This window comes from Phyllobates terribilis, unplaced genomic scaffold (assembly GCF_046119375.1).
Source record: "Phyllobates terribilis strain yellow unplaced genomic scaffold, ASM4611937v1 Scaffold_124__1_contigs__length_5142088, whole genome shotgun sequence".
NCBI lineage: Eukaryota > Metazoa > Chordata > Amphibia > Anura > Dendrobatidae > Phyllobates > Phyllobates terribilis.
This window is the reverse complement of record NW_027362884.1, coordinates 3610282-3625154: the sequence shown is the minus strand read 5'-3', so window position 1 is coordinate 3625154 and position 14873 is coordinate 3610282. Positions and strand designations below refer to the sequence as shown.

Below are 14873 nucleotides of genomic sequence, written 5' to 3'. Positions count from 1 at the left end.
TTTCATGTTCAAAGTTGCAGAAGCCAGATTACAAGCTCATTTTGGTTCAACTTCAGCAACTGTGCATTGCATTGCCATGTAATGTGATGCAATGCTATCTTTCTAGCTCTCCCTTTTTACTTCCTTTTGGATAAACAGACATATTAGGCAAGCATTTTGGAGCTTTCACCTAAATAACTACAGGTGGTGAGATGAGCTGCACAATATAATTGACCTTTCAGTATATTGTTGCACACACACCATCTATTTAGCAAATGCCCTTGTTATCAACAGCAGCCTTTTAAACTCACCTGAGCTAACAGGTATGTGCGCTGGTTACTCTGCTGCGCTTAAAATTTCTTTTTTGGTTTGCTACAATGCCTTTTCTGAAACGTTGTCTCCCTCTGCTGGAACACTGACTTCTTTCATTTAATGCCTGCAGACTATAAAAGAGAACCCAACCCAAAAAGTTTGGTTGATTAGTCTGTGGCATTCTGTTAAACTGTTGCTTATGGCGGTCTCTGTGAGCTTCTCAGCGACATTCAGCCAGCCAGGTATCCTGCCTGCAGTAGATGGAATGTGGCAATGGAACGCTGGCTGCGCGTGTCATAATAGGCTCTGAGCCTTTATATACCTGTGCACAGCAGCAGCCACCTTCAGTCTGCTGCTGGACAGCCAGCAGCAGCAGCAGCAGCAGGAGAGGTATGTAATCAGGAGCCCTCCTGCTAAGGGTAGACAGCTGCTCGTTCCACCCCACCCCCCACCTTAATTGGTTCTCCTCCCTTCCAATGGTGTTGAGGCGGGTGGGAACAGCAGGGGGTGAAGGTGCTGTGTTTAAAGAGGTGGAGTTATGCAGATCTAAAACGCGTGGATTGCAGCAGCAGCAAGCCGAAAAGTGCAGGCATGTAAGGGATCTAGAGGTTGACAACATGTCTTCTTAACGGGAGTCCAGGAGCTCATCTCCACAAATGGACTTTTCAGGATCCTTGGGTGGCTCCGTAGTTTGAAACCAATTCTGGTTATCGCTTCTCGGCCTTTTGGCTAAGATCAAGTGTAGTATCTGTTCTTATCAGTTTAATATCTGATACGTCCCCTATCTGGGGACCATATATTAAATGGATTTTTAGAACAGGGAGATGGAAAAAGAGCTTGCTCTGTCCACTCCACGCATTGACCTGGTATTGCAGTATCTCCAGGACCGGTGCACCCCTTCTTTAATGCAGTTTCTAAAATCAGAAAGAATTGAATTCAATGTTTTTTGTTCATTTTGCTTGTTTGTCGGATTTTGGGATGGACTCTTTGGCTTTGCTTTTCTTCTCCTCATTGGATTTTTCATGTTCAAAGTTGCAGAAGCCAGATTACAAGCTCATTTTGGTTCAACTTCAGCAACTGTGCATTGCATTGCCATGTAATGTGATGCAATGCTATCTTTCTAGCTCTCCCTTTTTACTTCCTTTTGGATAAACAGACATATTAGGCAAGCATTTTGGAGCTTTCACCTAAATAACTACAGGTGGTGAGATAAGCTGCACAATATAATTGACCTTTCAGTATATTGTTGCACACACACCATCTATTTAGCAAATGCCCTTGTTATCAACAGCAGCCTTTTAAACTCACCTGAGCTAACAGGTATGTGCGCTGGTTACTCTGCTGCGCTTAAAATTTCTTTTTTGGTTTGCTACAATGCCTTTTCTGAAACGTTGTCTCCCTCTGCTGGAACACTGACTTCTTTCATTTAATGCCTGCAGACTATAAAAGAGAACCCAACCCAAAAAGTTTGGTTGATTAGTCTGTGGCATTCTGTTAAACTGTTGCTTATGGCGGTCTCTGTGAGCTTCTCAGCGACATTCAGCCAGCCAGGTATCCTGCCTGCAGTAGATGGAATGTGGCAATGGAACGCTGGCTGCGCGTGTCATAATAGGCTCTGAGCCTTTATATACCTGTGCACAGCAGCAGCCACCTTCAGTCTGCTGCTGGACAGCCAGCAGCAGCAGCAGCAGGAGAGGTATGTAATCAGGAGCCCTCCTGCTAAGGGTAGACAGCTGCTCGTTCCACCCCACCCCCCGCCTTAATTGGTTCTCCTCCCTTCCAATGGTGTTGAGGCGGGTGGGAACAGCAGGGGGTGAAGGTGCTGTGTTTAAAGAGGTGGAGTTATGCAGATCTAAAACGCGTGGATTGCAGCAGCAGCAAGCCGAAAAGTGCAGGCATGTAAGGGATCTAGAGGTTGACAACATGTCTTCTTAACGGGAGTCCAGGAGCTCATCTCCACAAATGGACTTTTCAGGATCCTTGGGTGGCTCCGTAGTTTGAAACCAATTCTGGTTATCGCTTCTCGGCCTTTTGGCTAAGATCAAGTGTAGTATCTGTTCTTATCAGTTTAATATCTGATACGTCCCCTATCTGGGGACCATATATTAAATGGATTTTTAGAACAGGGAGATGGAAAAAGAGCTTGCTCTGTCCACTCCACGCATTGACCTGGTATTGCAGTATCTCCAGGACCGGTGCACCCCTTCTTTAATGCAGTTTCTAAAATCAGAAAGAATTGAATTCAATGTTTTTTGTTCATTTTGCTTGTTTGTCGGATTTTGGGATGGACTCTTTGGCTTTGCTTTTCTTCTCCTCATTGGATTTTTCATGTTCAAAGTTGCAGAAGCCAGATTACAAGCTCATTTTGGTTCAACTTCAGCAACTGTGCATTGCATTGCCATGTAATGTGATGCAATGCTATCTTTCTAGCTCTCCCTTTTTACTTCCTTTTGGATAAACAGACATATTAGGCAAGCATTTTGGAGCTTTCACCTAAATAACTACAGGTGGTGAGATAAGCTGCACAATATAATTGACCTTTCAGTATATTGTTGCACACACACCATCTATTTAGCAAATGCCCTTGTTATCAACAGCAGCCTTTTAAACTCACCTGAGCTAACAGGTATGTGCGCTGGTTACTCTGCTGCGCTTAAAATTTCTTTTTTGGTTTGCTACAATGCCTTTTCTGAAACGTTGTCTCCCTCTGCTGGAACACTGACTTCTTTCATTTAATGCCTGCAGACTATAAAAGAGAACCCAACCCAAAAAGTTTGGTTGATTAGTCTGTGGCATTCTGTTAAACTGTTGCTTATGGCGGTCTCTGTGAGCTTCTCAGCGACATTCAGCCAGCCAGGTATCCTGCCTGCAGTAGATGGAATGTGGCAATGGAACGCTGGCTGCGCGTGTCATAATAGGCTCTGAGCCTTTATATACCTGTGCACAGCAGCAGCCACCTTCAGTCTGCTGCTGGACAGCCAGCAGCAGCAGCAGCAGCAGGAGAGGTATGTAATCAGGAGCCCTCCTGCTAAGGGTAGACAGCTGCTCGTTCCACCCCACCCCCCGCCTTAATTGGTTCTCCTCCCTTCCAACGGTGTTGAGGCGGGTGGGAACAGCAGGGGGTGAAGGTGCTGTGTTTAAAGAGGTGGAGTTATGCAGATCTAAAACGCGTGGATTGCAGCAGCAGCAAGCCGAAAAGTGCAGGCATGTAAGGGATCTAGAGGTTGACAACATGTCTTCTTAACGGGAGTCCAGGAGCTCATCTCCACAAATGGACTTTTCAGGATCCTTGGGTGGCTCCGTAGTTTGAAACCAATTCTGGTTATCGCTTCTCGGCCTTTTGGCTAAGATCAAGTGTAGTATCTGTTCTTATCAGTTTAATATCTGATACGTCCCCTATCTGGGGACCATATATTAAATGGATTTTTAGAACAGGGAGATGGAAAAAGAGCTTGCTCTGTCCACTCCACGCATTGACCTGGTATTGCAGTATCTCCAGGACCGGTGCACCCCTTCTTTAATGCAGTTTCTAAAATCAGAAAGAATTGAATTCAATGTTTTTTGTTCATTTTGCTTGTTTGTCGGATTTTGGGATGGACTCTTTGGCTTTGCTTTTCTTCTCCTCATTGGATTTTTCATGTTCAAAGTTGCAGAAGCCAGATTACAAGCTCATTTTGGTTCAACTTCAGCAACTGTGCATTGCATTGCCATGTAATGTGATGCAATGCTATCTTTCTAGCTCTCCCTTTTTACTTCCTTTTGGATAAACAGACATATTAGGCAAGCATTTTGGAGCTTTCACCTAAATAACTACAGGTGGTGAGATAAGCTGCACAATATAATTGACCTTTCAGTATATTGTTGCACACACACCATCTATTTAGCAAATGCCCTTGTTATCAACAGCAGCCTTTTAAACTCACCTGAGCTAACAGGTATGTGCGCTGGTTACTCTGCTGCGCTTAAAATTTCTTTTTTGGTTTGCTACAATGCCTTTTCTGAAACGTTGTCTCCCTCTGCTGGAACACTGACTTCTTTCATTTAATGCCTGCAGACTATAAAAGAGAACCCAACCCAAAAAGTTTGGTTGATTAGTCTGTGGCATTCTGTTAAACTGTTGCTTATGGCGGTCTCTGTGAGCTTCTCAGCGACATTCAGCCAGCCAGGTATCCTGCCTGCAGTAGATGGAATGTGGCAATGGAACGCTGGCTGCGCGTGTCATAATAGGCTCTGAGCCTTTATATACCTGTGCACAGCAGCAGCCACCTTCAGTCTGCTGCTGGACAGCCAGCAGCAGCAGCAGCAGCAGGAGAGGTATGTAATCAGGAGCCCTCCTGCTAAGGGTAGACAGCTGCTCGTTCCACCCCACCCCCCGCCTTAATTGGTTCTCCTCCCTTCCAACGGTGTTGAGGCGGGTGGGAACAGCAGGGGGTGAAGGTGCTGTGTTTAAAGAGGTGGAGTTATGCAGATCTAAAACGCGTGGATTGCAGCAGCAGCAAGCCGAAAAGTGCAGGCATGTAAGGGATCTAGAGGTTGACAACATGTCTTCTTAACGGGAGTCCAGGAGCTCATCTCCACAAATGGACTTTTCAGGATCCTTGGGTGGCTCCGTAGTTTGAAACCAATTCTGGTTATCGCTTCTCGGCCTTTTGGCTAAGATCAAGTGTAGTATCTGTTCTTATCAGTTTAATATCTGATACGTCCCCTATCTGGGGACCATATATTAAATGGATTTTTAGAACAGGGAGATGGAAAAAGAGCTTGCTCTGTCCACTCCACGCATTGACCTGGTATTGCAGTATCTCCTGGACCGGTGCACCCCTTCTTTAATGCAGTTTCTAAAATCAGAAAGAATTGAATTCAATGTTTTTTGTTCATTTTGCTTGTTTGTCGGATTTTGGGATGGACTCTTTGGCTTTGCTTTTCTTCTCCTCATTGGATTTTTCATGTTCAAAGTTGCAGAAGCCAGATTACAAGCTCATTTTGGTTCAACTTCAGCAACTGTGCATTGCATTGCCATGTAATGTGATGCAATGCTATCTTTCTAGCTCTCCCTTTTTACTTCCTTTTGGATAAACAGACATATTAGGCAAGCATTTTGGAGCTTTCACCTAAATAACTACAGGTGGTGAGATAAGCTGCACAATATAATTGACCTTTCAGTATATTGTTGCACACACACCATCTATTTAGCAAATGCCCTTGTTATCAACAGCAGCCTTTTAAACTCACCTGAGCTAACAGGTATGTGCGCTGGTTACTCTGCTGCGCTTAAAATTTCTTTTTTGGTTTGCTACAATGCCTTTTCTGAAACGTTGTCTCCCTCTGCTGGAACACTGACTTCTTTCATTTAATGCCTGCAGACTATAAAAGAGAACCCAACCCAAAAAGTTTGGTTGATTAGTCTGTGGCATTCTGTTAAACTGTTGCTTATGGCGGTCTCTGTGAGCTTCTCAGCGACATTCAGCCAGCCAGGTATCCTGCCTGCAGTAGATGGAATGTGGCAATGGAACGCTGGCTGCGCGTGTCATAATAGGCTCTGAGCCTTTATATACCTGTGCACAGCAGCAGCCACCTTCAGTCTGCTGCTGGACAGCCAGCAGCAGCAGCAGCAGGAGAGGTATGTAATCAGGAGCCCTCCTGCTAAGGGTAGACAGCTGCTCGTTCCACCCCACCCCCCGCCTTAATTGGTTCTCCTCCCTTCCAACGGTGTTGAGGCGGGTGGGAACAGCAGGGGGTGAAGGTGCTGTGTTTAAAGAGGTGGAGTTATGCAGATCTAAAACGCGTGGATTGCAGCAGCAGCAAGCCGAAAAGTGCAGGCATGTAAGGGATCTAGAGGTTGACAACATGTCTTCTTAACGGGAGTCCAGGAGCTCATCTCCACAAATGGACTTTTCAGGATCCTTGGGTGGCTCCGTAGTTTGAAACCAATTCTGGTTATCGCTTCTCGGCCTTTTGGCTAAGATCAAGTGTAGTATCTGTTCTTATCAGTTTAATATCTGATACGTCCCCTATCTGGGGACCATATATTAAATGGATTTTTAGAACAGGGAGATGGAAAAAGAGCTTGCTCTGTACACTCCACGCATTGACCTGGTATTGCAGTATCTCCAGGACCGGTGCACCCCTTCTTTAATGCAGTTTCTAAAATCAGAAAGAATTGAATTCAATGTTTTTTGTTCATTTTGCTTGTTTGTCGGATTTTGGGATGGACTCTTTGGCTTTGCTTTTCTTCTCCTCATTGGATTTTTCATGTTCAAAGTTGCAGAAGCCAGATTACAAGCTCATTTTGGTTCAACTTCAGCAACTGTGCATTGCATTGCCATGTAATGTGATGCAATGCTATCTTTCTAGCTCTCCCTTTTTACTTCCTTTTGGATAAACAGACATATTAGGCAAGCATTTTGGAGCTTTCACCTAAATAACTACAGGTGGTGAGATAAGCTGCACAATATAATTGACCTTTCAGTATATTGTTGCACACACACCATCTATTTAGCAAATGCCCTTGTTATCAACAGCAGCCTTTTAAACTCACCTGAGCTAACAGGTATGTGCGCTGGTTACTCTGCTGCACTTAAAATTTCTTTTTTGGTTTGCTACAATGCCTTTTCTGAAACGTTGTCTCCCTCTGCTGGAACACTGACTTCTTTCATTTAATGCCTGCAGACTATAAAAGAGAACCCAACCCAAAAAGTTTGGTTGATTAGTCTGTGGCATTCTGTTAAACTGTTGCTTATGGCGGTCTCTGTGAGCTTCTCAGCGACATTCAGCCAGCCAGGTATCCTGCCTGCAGTAGATGGAATGTGGCAATGGAACGCTGGCTGCGCGTGTCATAATAGGCTCTGAGCCTTTATATACCTGTGCACAGCAGCAGCCATCTTCAGTCTGCTGCTGGACAGCCAGCAGCAGCAGCAGCAGGAGAGGTATGTAATCAGGAGCCCTCCTGCTAAGGGTAGACAGCTGCTCGTTCCACCCCACCCCCCGCCTTAATTGGTTCTCATCCCTTCCAACGGTGTTGAGGCGGGTGGGAACAGCAGGGGGTGAAGGTGCTGTGTTTAAAGAGGTGGAGTTATGCAGATCTAAAACGCGTGGATTGCAGCAGCAGCAAGCCGAAAAGTGCAGGCATGTAAGGGATCTAGAGGTTGACAACATGTCTTCTTAACGGGAGTCCAGGAGCTCATCTCCACAAATGGACTTTTCAGGATCCTTGGGTGGCTCCGTAGTTTGAAACCAATTCTGGTTATCGCTTCTCGGCCTTTTGGCTAAGATCAAGTGTAGTATCTGTTCTTATCAGTTTAATATCTGATACGTCCCCTATCTGGGGACCATATATTAAATGGATTTTTAGAACAGGGAGATGGAAAAAGAGCTTGCTCTGTCCACTCCACGCATTGACCTGGTATTGCAGTATCTCCAGGACCGGTGCACCCCTTCTTTAATGCAGTTTCTAAAATCAGAAAGAATTGAATTCAATGTTTTTTGTTCATTTTGCTTGTTTGTCGGATTTTGGGATGGACTCTTTGGCTTTGCTTTTCTTCTCCTCATTGGATTTTTCATGTTCAAAGTTGCAGAAGCCAGATTACAAGCTCATTTTGGTTCAACTTCAGCAACTGTGCATTGCATTGCCATGTAATGTGATGCAATGCTATCTTTCTAGCTCTCCCTTTTTACTTCCTTTTGGATAAACAGACATATTAGGCAAGCATTTTGGAGCTTTCACCTAAATAACTACAGGTGGTGAGATAAGCTGCAAAATATAATTGACCTTTCAGTATATTGTTGCACACACACCATCTATTTAGCAAATGCCCTTGTTATCAACAGCAGCCTTTTAAACTCACCTGAGCTAACAGGTATGTGCGAGGGTTACTCTGCTGCGCTTAAAATTTCTTTTTTGGTTTGCTACAATGCCTTTTCTGAAACGTTGTCTCCCTCTGCTGGAACACTGACTTCTTTCATTTAATGCCTGCAGACTATAAAAGAGAACCCAACCCAAAAAGTTTGGTTGATTAGTCTGTGGCATTCTGTTAAACTGTTGCTTATGGCGGTCTCTGTGAGCTTCTCAGCGACATTCAGCCAGCCAGGTATCCTGCCTGCAGTAGATGGAATGTGGCAATGGAACGCTGGCTGCGCGTGTCATAATAGGCTCTGAGCCTTTATATACCTGTGCACAGCAGCAGCCACCTTCAGTCTGCTGCTGGACAGCCAGCAGCAGCAGCAGCAGGAGAGGTATGTAATCAGGAGCCCTCCTGCTAAGGGTAGACAGCTGCTCGTTCCACCCCACCCCCCGCCTTAATTGGTTCTCCTCCCTTCCAACGGTGTTGAGGCGGGTGGGAACAGCAGGGGTGAAGGTGCTGTGTTTAAAGAGGTGGAGTTATGCAGATCTAAAACGCGTGGATTGCAGCAGCAGCAAGCCGAAAAGTGCAGGCATGTAAGGGATCTAGAAGTTGACAACATGTCTTCTTAACGGGAGTCCAGGAGCTCATCTCCACAAATGGACTTTTCAGGATCCTTGGGTGGCTCCGTAGTTTGAAACCAATTCTGGTTATCGCTTCTCGGCCTTTTGGCTAAGATCAAGTGTAGTATCTGTTCTTATCAGTTTAATATCTGATACGTCCCCTATCTGGGGACCATATATTAAATGGATTTTTAGAACAGGGAGATGGAAAAAGAGCTTGCTCTGTCCACTCCACGCATTGACCTGGTATTGCAGTATCTCCAGGACCGGTGCACCCCTTCTTTAATGCAGTTTCTAAAATCAGAAAGAATTGAATTCAATGTTTTTTGTTCATTTTGCTTGTTTGTCGGATTTTGGGATGGACTCTTTGGCTTTGCTTTTCTTCTCCTCATTGGATTTTTCATGTTCAAAGTTGCAGAAGCCAGATTACAAGCTCATTTTGGTTCAACTTCAGCAACTGTGCATTGCATTGCCATGTAATGTGATGCAATGCTATCTTTCTAGCTCTCCCTTTTTACTTCCTTTTGGATAAACAGACATATTAGGCAAGCATTTTGGAGCTTTCACCTAAATAACTACAGGTGGTGAGATAAGCTGCACAATATAATTGACCTTTCAGTATATTGTTGCACACACACCATCTATTTAGCAAATGCCCTTGTTATCAACAGCAGCCTTTTAAACTCACCTGAGCTAACAGGTATGTGCGCTGGTTACTCTGCTGCGCTTAAAATTTCTTTTTTGGTTTGCTACAATGCCTTTTCTGAAACGTTGTCTCCCTCTGCTGGAACACTGACTTCTTTCATTTAATGCCTGCAGACTATAAAAGAGAACCCAACCCAAAAAGTTTGGTTGATTAGTCTGTGGCATTCTGTTAAACTGTTGCTTATGGCGGTCTCTGTGAGCTTCTCAGCGACATTCAGCCAGCCAGGTATCCTGCCTGCAGTAGATGGAATGTGGCAATGGAACACTGGCTGCGCGTGTCATAATAGGCTCTGAGCCTTTATATACCTGTGCACAGCAGCAGCCACCTTCAGTCTGCTGCTGGACAGCCAGCAGCAGCAGCAGCAGGAGAGGTATGTAATCAGGAGCCCTCCTGCTAAGGGTAGACAGCTGCTCGTTCCACCCCACCCCCCGCCTTAATTGGTTCTCCTCCCTTCCAACGGTGTTGAGGCGGGTGGGAACAGCAGGGGGTGAAGGTGCTGTGTTTAAAGAGGTGGAGTTATGCAGATCTAAAACGCGTGGATTGCAGCAGCAGCAAGCCGAAAAGTGCAGGCATGTAAGGGATCTAGAGGTTGACAACATGTCTTCTTAACGGGAGTCCAGGAGCTCATCTCCACAAATGGACTTTTCAGGATCCTTGGGTGGCTCCGTAGTTTGAAACCAATTCTGGTTATCGCTTCTCGGCCTTTTGGCTAAGATCAAGTGTAGTATCTGTTCTTATCAGTTTAATATCTGATACGTCCCCTATCTGGGGACCATATATTAAATGGATTTTTAGAACAGGGAGATGGAAAAAGAGCTTGCTCTGTCCACTCCACGCATTGACCTGGTATTGCAGTATCTCCAGGACCGGTGCACCCCTTCTTTAATGCAGTTTCTAAAATCAGAAAGAATTGAATTCAATGTTTTTTGTTCATTTTGCTTGTTTGTCGGATTTTGGGATGGACTCTTTGGCTTTGCTTTTCTTCTCCTCATTGGATTTTTCATGTTCAAAGTTGCAGAAGCCAGATTACAAGCTCATTTTGGTTCAACTTCAGCAACTGTGCATTGCATTGCCATGTAATGTGATGCAATGCTATCTTTCTAGCTCTCCCTTTTTACTTCCTTTTGGATAAACAGACATATTAGGCAAGCATTTTGGAGCTTTCACCTAAATAACTACAGGTGGTGAGATAAGCTGCACAATATAATTGACCTTTCAGTATATTGTTGCACACACACCATCTATTTAGCAAATGCCCTTGTTATCAACAGCAGCCTTTTAAACTCACCTGAGCTAACAGGTATGTGCGCTGGTTACTCTGCTGCGCTTAAAATTTCTTTTTTGGTTTGCTACAATGCCTTTTCTGAAACGTTGTCTCCCTCTGCTGGAACACTGACTTCTTTCATTTAATGCCTGCAGACTATAAAAGAGAACCCAACCCAAAAAGTTTGGTTGATTAGTCTGTGGCATTCTGTTAAACTGTTGCTTATGGCGGTCTCTGTGAGCTTCTCAGCGACATTCAGCCAGCCAGGTATCCTGCCTGCAGTAGATGGAATGTGGCAATGGAACGCTGGCTGCGCGTGTCATAATAGGCTCTGAGCCTTTATATACCTGTGCACAGCAGCAGCCACCTTCAGTCTGCTGCTGGACAGCCAGCAGCAGCAGCAGCAGGAGAGGTATGTAATCAGGAGCCCTCCTGCTAAGGGTAGACAGCTGCTCGTTCCACCCCACCCCCCGCCTTAATTGGTTCTCCTCCCTTCCAACGGTGTTGAGGCGGGTGGGAACAGCAGGGGGTGAAGGTGCTGTGTTTAAAGAGGTGGAGTTATGCAGATCTAAAACGCGTGGATTGCAGCAGCAGCAAGCCGAAAAGTGCAGGCATGTAAGGGATCTAGAGGTTGACAACATGTCTTCTTAACGGGAGTCCAGGAGCTCATCTCCACAAATGGACTTTTCAGGATCCTTGGGTGGCTCCGTAGTTTGAAACCAATTCTGGTTATCGCTTCTCGGCCTTTTGGCTAAGATCAAGTGTAGTATCTGTTCTTATCAGTTTAATATCTGATACGTCCCCTATCTGGGGACCATATATTCAATGGATTTTTAGAACAGGGAGATGGAAAAAGAGCTTGCTCTGTCCACTCCACGCATTGACCTGGTATTGCAGTATCTCCAGGACCGGTGCACCCCTTCTTTAATGCAGTTTCTAAAATCAGAAAGAATTGAATTCAATGTTTTTTGTTCATTTTGCTTGTTTGTCGGATTTTGGGATGGACTCTTTGGCTTTGCTTTTCTTCTCCTCATTGGATTTTTCATGTTCAAAGTTGCAGAAGCCAGATTACAAGCTCATTTTGGTTCAACTTCAGCAACTGTGCATTGCATTGCCATGTAATGTGATGCAATGCTATCTTTCTAGCTCTCCCTTTTTACTTCCTTTTGGATAAACAGACATATTAGGCAAGCATTTTGGAGCTTTCACCTAAATAACTACAGGTGGTGAGATAAGCTGCACAATATAATTGACCTTTCAGTATATTGTTGCACACACACCATCTATTTAGCAAATGCCCTTGTTATCAACAGCAGCCTTTTAAACTCACCTGAGCTAACAGGTATGTGCGCTGGTTACTCTGCTGCGCTTAAAATTTCTTTTTTGGTTTGCTACAATGCCTTTTCTGAAACGTTGTCTCCCTCTGCTGGAACACTGACTTCTTTCATTTAATGCCTGCAGACTATAAAAGAGAACCCAACCCAAAAAGTTTGGTTGATTAGTCTGTGGCATTCTGTTAAACTGTTGCTTATGGCGGTCTCTGTGAGCTTCTCAGCGACATTCAGCCAGCCAGGTATCCTGCCTGCAGTAGATGGAATGTGGCAATGGAACGCTGGCTGCGCGTGTCATAATAGGCTCTGAGCCTTTATATACCTGTGCACAGCAGCAGCCACCTTCAGTCTGCTGCTGGACAGCCAGCAGCAGCAGCAGCAGGAGAGGTATGTAATCAGGAGCCCTCCTGCTAAGGGTAGACAGCTGCTCGTTCCACCCCACCCCCCGCCTTAATTGGTTCTCCTCCCTTCCAACGGTGTTGAGGCGGGTGGGAACAGCAGGGGGTGAAGGTGCTGTGTTTAAAGAGGTGGAGTTATGCAGATCTAAAACGCGTGGATTGCAGCAGCAGCAAGCCGAAAAGTGCAGGCATGTAAGGGATCTAGAGGTTGACAACATGTCTTCTTAACGGGAGTCCAGGAGCTCATCTCCACAAATGGACTTTTCAGGATCCTTGGGTGGCTCCGTAGTTTGAAACCAATTCTGGTTATCGCTTCTCGGCCTTTTGGCTAAGATCAAGTGTAGTATCTGTTCTTATCAGTTTAATATCTGATACGTCCCCTATCTGGGGACCATATATTAAATGGATTTTTAGAACAGGGAGATGGAAAAAGAGCTTGCTCTGTCCACTCCACGCATTGACCTGGTATTGCAGTATCTCCAGGACCGGTGCACCCCTTCTTTAATGCAGTTTCTAAAATCAGAAAGAATTGAATTCAATGTTTTTTGTTCATTTTGCTTGTTTGTCGGATTTTGGGATGGACTCTTTGGCTTTGCTTTTCTTCTCCTCATTGGATTTTTCATGTTCAAAGTTGCAGAAGCCAGATTACAAGCTCATTTTGGTTCAACTTCAGCAACTGTGCATTGCATTGCCATGTAATGTGATGCAATGCTATCTTTCTAGCTCTCCCTTTTTACTTCCTTTTGGATAAACAGACATATTAGGCAAGCATTTTGGAGCTTTCACCTAAATAACTACAGGTGGTGAGATAAGCTGCACAATATAATTGACCTTTCAGTATATTGTTGCACACACACCATCTATTTAGCAAATGCCCTTGTTATCAACAGCAGCCTTTTAAACTCACCTGAGCTAACAGGTATGTGCGCTGGTTACTCTGCTGCGCTTAAAATTTCTTTTTTGGTTTGCTACAATGCCTTTTCTGAAACGTTGTCTCCCTCTGCTGGAACACTGACTTCTTTCATTTAATGCCTGCAGACTATAAAAGAGAACCCAACCCAAAAAGTTTGGTTGATTAGTCTGTGGCATTCTGTTAAACTGTTGCTTATGGCGGTCTCTGTGAGCTTCTCAGCGACATTCAGCCAGCCAGGTATCCTGCCTGCAGTAGATGGAATGTGGCAATGGAACACTGGCTGCGCGTGTCATAATAGGCTCTGAGCCTTTATATACCTGTGCACAGCAGCAGCCACCTTCAGTCTGCTGCTGGACAGCCAGCAGCAGCAGCAGCAGCAGGAGAGGTATGTAATCAGGAGCCCTCCTGCTAAGGGTAGACAGCTGCTCGTTCCACCCCACCCCCCGCCTTAATTGGTTCTCCTCCCTTCCAACGGTGTTGAGGCGGGTGGGAACAGCAGGGGGTGAAGGTGCTGTGTTTAAAGAGGTGGAGTTATGCAGATCTAAAACGCGTGGATTGCAGCAGCAGCAAGCCGAAAAGTGCAGGCATGTAAGGGATCTAGAGGTTGACAACATGTCTTCTTAACGGGAGTCCAGGAGCTCATCTCCACAAATGGACTTTTCAGGATCCTTGGGTGGCTCCGTAGTTTGAAACCAATTCTGGTTATCGCTTCTCGGCCTTTTGGCTAAGATCAAGTGTAGTATCTGTTCTTATCAGTTTAATATCTGATACGTCCCCTATCTGGGGACCATATATTAAATGGATTTTTAGAACAGGGAGATGGAAAAAGAGCTTGCTCTGTCCACTCCACGCATTAACCTGGTATTGCAGTATCTCCAGGACCGGTGCACCCCTTCTTTAATGCAGTTTCTAAAATCAGAAAGAATTGAATTCAATGTTTTTTGTTCATTTTGCTTGTTTGTCGGATTTTGGGATGGACTCTTTGGCTTTGCTTTTCTTCTCCTCATTGGATTTTTCATGTTCAAAGTTGCAGAAGCCAGATTACAAGCTCATTTTGGTTCAACTTCAGCAACTGTGCATTGCATTGCCATGTAATGTGATGCAATGCTATCTTTCTAGCTCTCCCTTTTTACTTCCTTTTGGATAAACAGACATATTAGGCAAGCATTTTGGAGCTTTCACCTAAATAACTACAGGTGGTGAGATAAGCTGCACAATATAATTGACCTTTCAGTATATTGTTGCACACACACCATCTATTTAGCAAATGCCCTTGTTATCAACAGCAGCCTTTTAAACTCACCTGAGCTAACAGGTATGTGCGCTGGTTACTCTGCTGCGCTTAAAATTTCTTTTTTGGTTTGCTACAATGCCTTTTCTGAAACGTTGTCTCCCTCTGCTGGAACACTGACTTCTTTCATTTAATGCCTGCAGACTATAAAAGAGAACCCAACCCAAAAAGTTTGGTTGATTAGTCTGTGGCATTCTGTTAAACTGTTGCTTATGGCG

At 44.8% G+C, this 14873-nt stretch overlaps 11 non-coding genes across 11 annotated transcripts; all 11 read left to right on the top strand.

Annotated features, from left to right (window-relative positions):
• Window positions 1-1000: 1000 nt before the first annotated feature.
• On the top strand, window positions 1001-1191 carry LOC141203468 (U2 spliceosomal RNA). Its single transcript, XR_012274511.1, has one exon. It is a non-coding gene; the product is annotated as a U2 spliceosomal RNA (small nuclear RNA).
• A 1115-nt stretch (window positions 1192-2306) lies between these two features.
• On the top strand, window positions 2307-2497 carry LOC141203467 (U2 spliceosomal RNA). Its single transcript, XR_012274510.1, has one exon. It is a non-coding gene; the product is annotated as a U2 spliceosomal RNA (small nuclear RNA).
• Window positions 2498-3615: 1118 nt separating this feature from the next.
• Window positions 3616-3806, top strand: LOC141203465 (U2 spliceosomal RNA). The gene has a single exon (XR_012274508.1). It is a non-coding gene; the product is annotated as a U2 spliceosomal RNA (small nuclear RNA).
• Window positions 3807-4924: 1118 nt separating this feature from the next.
• Window positions 4925-5115, top strand: LOC141203785 (U2 spliceosomal RNA). The gene has a single exon (XR_012274811.1). It is a non-coding gene; the product is annotated as a U2 spliceosomal RNA (small nuclear RNA).
• Window positions 5116-6230: 1115 nt separating this feature from the next.
• LOC141203790 (U2 spliceosomal RNA) lies at window positions 6231-6421 on the top strand. The gene has a single exon (XR_012274816.1). It is a non-coding gene; the product is annotated as a U2 spliceosomal RNA (small nuclear RNA).
• Window positions 6422-7536: 1115 nt separating this feature from the next.
• Window positions 7537-7727, top strand: LOC141203464 (U2 spliceosomal RNA). The gene has a single exon (XR_012274507.1). It is a non-coding gene; the product is annotated as a U2 spliceosomal RNA (small nuclear RNA).
• Window positions 7728-8841: 1114 nt separating this feature from the next.
• LOC141203463 (U2 spliceosomal RNA) lies at window positions 8842-9032 on the top strand. The gene has a single exon (XR_012274506.1). It is a non-coding gene; the product is annotated as a U2 spliceosomal RNA (small nuclear RNA).
• Window positions 9033-10147: 1115 nt separating this feature from the next.
• Window positions 10148-10338, top strand: LOC141203462 (U2 spliceosomal RNA). The gene has a single exon (XR_012274505.1). It is a non-coding gene; the product is annotated as a U2 spliceosomal RNA (small nuclear RNA).
• Window positions 10339-11453: 1115 nt separating this feature from the next.
• On the top strand, window positions 11454-11644 carry LOC141203826 (U2 spliceosomal RNA). The gene has a single exon (XR_012274851.1). It is a non-coding gene; the product is annotated as a U2 spliceosomal RNA (small nuclear RNA).
• A 1115-nt stretch (window positions 11645-12759) lies between these two features.
• Window positions 12760-12950, top strand: LOC141203461 (U2 spliceosomal RNA). Its single transcript, XR_012274504.1, has one exon. It is a non-coding gene; the product is annotated as a U2 spliceosomal RNA (small nuclear RNA).
• Window positions 12951-14068: 1118 nt separating this feature from the next.
• On the top strand, window positions 14069-14259 carry LOC141203817 (U2 spliceosomal RNA). Its single transcript, XR_012274842.1, has one exon. It is a non-coding gene; the product is annotated as a U2 spliceosomal RNA (small nuclear RNA).
• Window positions 14260-14873: the final 614 nt, after the last annotated feature.